This window comes from Frankliniella occidentalis, unplaced genomic scaffold (genome assembly GCF_000697945.3).
Source record: "Frankliniella occidentalis isolate FOCC.00 unplaced genomic scaffold, Focc_3.1 Scaffold21, whole genome shotgun sequence".
NCBI classification, from domain to species: domain Eukaryota; kingdom Metazoa; phylum Arthropoda; class Insecta; order Thysanoptera; family Thripidae; genus Frankliniella; species Frankliniella occidentalis.
In genome coordinates this window covers 933,222-937,072 of record NW_026267151.1, presented here as the reverse complement: position 1 = coordinate 937,072, position 3,851 = coordinate 933,222, and the positions used below count along the sequence as shown (strand labels likewise).

At 53.2% G+C, this 3,851-nt stretch overlaps 1 non-coding gene across 1 annotated transcript; it reads left to right on the top strand.

Moving 5' to 3' along the window:
* Positions 1 to 1,145: 1,145 nt before the first annotated feature.
* Positions 1,146 to 1,219, top strand: Trnan-guu (transfer RNA asparagine (anticodon GUU)). The gene has a single exon. It is a non-coding gene; the product is annotated as a tRNA-Asn (tRNA).
* Positions 1,220 to 3,851: the final 2,632 nt, after the last annotated feature.

Genomic DNA, 3,851 nt, shown 5'->3' with positions numbered 1-3,851 from the left:
TGCATGCAGGACAGTATAACTACGAAAGTGCGCAGCGTAAGTCAGACGACTGGTGTCGCCTGTCGCCATCGGAGTGGACTGGACACACTGGACATCTACCGGCGACCCGGGTGGACTCCAGTCAGAAGGTAAAACACGTAAAACATGGCACGTTGCATCCACGTCGCAATTGCGTGGATTGGCATTATCCGTCTCGATTCCACGTTACGGTTACGCTTTGCCTAGTGCCTCGCGGTTAGTCAAGTCAAGAGGCAATGCCCCTTTACGGGTTTAGGGCAATCCCCTCCTACGGTCCCTAAGCCATGTAACCCGCTTCAACTTCAGATCGGTTACAAGCTACTCACTCACCCGGTACTACCGAGGGCACCGAGGGTACAGCGCACCAGAAGCAAAACTTGCAACTTAATGATAAGAACGACTACAAAATTTGCCTTTATTCAACATCAAGAGACAACACTGCCGCCGGGGTGGCGTTATTCGTTCGACACACGTGACCGTTATGAGTTGTGAGCGCCCCGCCAAGCCCGGCCTGGCCCCGCCGCGCAAGGGGAGGGGCGCCTGCCGCAGCCGGCCAGCACGGCGGCGGCCGCCACTCCGCGCGCAGGCAGGGCAGGTCCGCAGGACGGCACCGTTAGTGCGTCTGGCGGGGCGGGGCGGGGCAGCCAATGGTATGCGCACTAACAGTACGTACTCGCCGCTGGTGCCGGGTTGGTGCCGGGGGCACTGGGTGCTTGCTCGGCCCATACGACCAGGTCAAGGAGCTTGCGCGGCACCAGCCGGCGCGCCAAGGACAGCGAGGATCTCCGCAGCCTTGTTGGACTCGCGTCAAACCATTTTAGGCATTCCGACGACTGCCTAAAAATGACAGTGGGATCGGCAGAGGCTATGAGACGGATCAAACTACACACAATGAGTCCTAACGAGAGATGAAGAGGATTTTGTGAGTGTAGTACGTTCGTGTGCGAGCGTCCAGAGTGGTGGTGGAGGTGGCGGCGGCGGCGGCGAGCCTCGCGTCCGTCTGCCTGGCAGTTGTCCGACCGTCCCCCTCCGGTTCCTTCACCACCGAGGAGGTGGCGGAGCTGTCGTTCCTCGACCTCTCTGCTCGTCTTTGTGTTGCTCGTTCTCGGGACTCCGACGTCAGCAACGCCTCCGTGGCGCAATTGGCTAGCGCGTTCGGCTGTTAACCGAAAGGTTGGTGGTTCGAGCCCACCCGGGGGCGAATTTTTTCCCTTTCGAATTTATGACGTTCTGTCTAATTATTGAGCATCTCATGATGCCAATAGTCTTATGCGTGCAATTTAAAATAAAGGCACGGTCGTGACACAATCGACCACAAAACGATTGCAATCACTGCCGCTGCCACAAACGGCGGCAAATGGCAGTGGACAAAATGCATTTCTGTCAATGAAACATCAATTTTTTGGCGCAAAAAATTCGCAGTTTACACTGCATCGCCGCACTGGCGGCGCTACTAGGGTATCCGGTAATATATTTTGGACAAAATCAATTTTTGCAAGGCGCCATAAGCCTCAGAGACTCTACATGTAGTGTATACCCTAACACGCTTTCAACCACGCACAAAGGCTTCCCCGTTCCAATGCTGTCTAGTCGGGTTGCTGACTGAGATCTCAAGAAAGCTGACGCGTTCCTTCAACCACGGTTCGACCCTCTTGTCTGGCTTGCCGTCGCAAGGTGAGCGTGGGGGACGGCTGAGAAGCGACATTCTTTTCGGCCGACCGGTGAGAGATATGCGCGCTGATTGCCCCGAATGCACTTCCCCTTGCACTTCCTTCACCGTGGCGCCGCTTCGCCGTCCGCCTGCAAATTGTTACCAGCGTACTCTACGATCAATCAATAACGTTCTGTCGGCCACCCTGACCCTGCTCCGTGCTCGCCCGCTCGCCGCCGGGTTGACGTATGTTTTACTAACACTAGTTCTCATCGCCAGAGTAGGCTGGCATGAGTAGTGTTACCATCACAACCGGGCGGGCCGAGGTGCTGCTCACCGCACCAGGTCTCTTTCTGGCTGAGCTAAGCCCGTCCAGACAGCCCCGCCAGCCCCGCCCCACCTTCAAGGTCGCGACGCGGTTTTTACGATGTTCCGCTGCTGCTGGCGGTCCCAACATGGAGCTAGTCCGCCGAACCGGTCTCCGTTAGGAGGGGCCGTCCATATATGACGTCACCCTTTACGTCCTTCTCTCGCTCACATTCTAGAAGGAGAAAAGGATAGAAAAACGTTACGTAATATATGGACGGTCCCTGTCCAGGTGCCTGTGTTGCGATTGCTAACTCATCGCCCGCGTGGCTGGGGTCCGTGGTCCGCCCGCCATGACTGCCATGGGGAATCACTTTTGGTATCTTTGGAGAGGATCGGCGACGTCATGGGGGGAGGACTTACGTCACCCAAGGGAATGGACTGCAGGACTTCTGTGCGAAAAAGAAACCGCACTGAAGCAGGCGTGATTTTGCGGTAGACCGAAAAGGTCAGAAAACTGTGGTCAAACGTCATGTTCGCGGCCTCCCCCCCTTTCGTGCATTGGCGGTGTCCGATGTCCTCAATGAACTTGTCGCATGTCTTGTCATTTTATAGCCAAATGTTAAATCTTCGGACGGCATGTCTGACACTGCTGGCCACGTACGTACGATAATACATATCAGTGTTGCAAGTTTGCCTACTCTAGGGGCCATGGCGCCTTCCGGGTGGAAGAACGCACGAAATATGTTCATGTAGCACCTGGCCGCAGCCGGGGGAGTCACTAGGGCTTACTTTTCAGCGTGTTCGTGACTATTGCTGACGCTCATCTATACTAGGCACTTTCTTTGGGTTTACTAAGTAGCAGTACAGTGGCCTAGAGCCTTTATGGGTTTTAGCCGAGGTTTTAGCATCGAGCCTGTGACCCACACCGCCCGAGCCCAACTAATGCCTACTAACACGGCCCAGTAAGAAATTTGTGACGAAACAGTTTCGACGTCGATTCTACCATATCGACACCCTTCTGACGATCCGTTCTCAGTTAAAATAAGAAATTTAAGTACAGCAATCGTGTGAAACGAAGACACCGAGGAAGACACCTATCTTTCATACAGGGTGGTCTACAGACCCCTTTCCTTTGTTTTGCTTATACTGTACCGCATGCTGGCGAGCGGGCGGGTTGCATACTCGCACGGGGCCATAACCCAGTGAGGAAGGATTTTTGGCGCAATATCGAAACGGATTTTTGGCGCAATATCGAAACGATAACGGCGTATTGTCGATAACGTCGTAAATTGTATTGTGAACGATAAAAAATGTACCTGATTTCGATACATTTTCGACAAACGACGTCGAAACGATATCGTATCTAGGAAGGCGCTGTGGTGAGAAACGGTAGGCAAGCCCACCCACACCCAGTGTAAGCAAAATAAAGGAAGGGCCCCGCGTGGAAAACTATGGCATCAGATTGTCATCAGTATGTCATCTCGCCGATGACAAACGGATGACAATCTGATGACTGTCTGATGATAAAACTGATGACATACTGATGACAAACGGATGACAAAACGGGAATCGGCGTTTGTCATCAGTATGTGATCATTTTGTCATCCGTTTATCATCCGTTTATCATCAGATTGCCATCAGATCACAATCTGATGATAAACGGATGACAAACTGATGACAAACGGGCTGCTTCCGTCGCTCCAGATCGTTGGGGAATGTTCCAAGCGAACATGCTTTACACGAAATGCCCTAGTCTATACAAGCCTAGACGGGTGTTGAAGTGGTGTAAATGGAGTGACGATAAGTCGATCGGAAGATGGAGCTCGGGTCTTCCGAATAAACTTTTCGCTCTGAGCACGATGGTGGTGTTAAA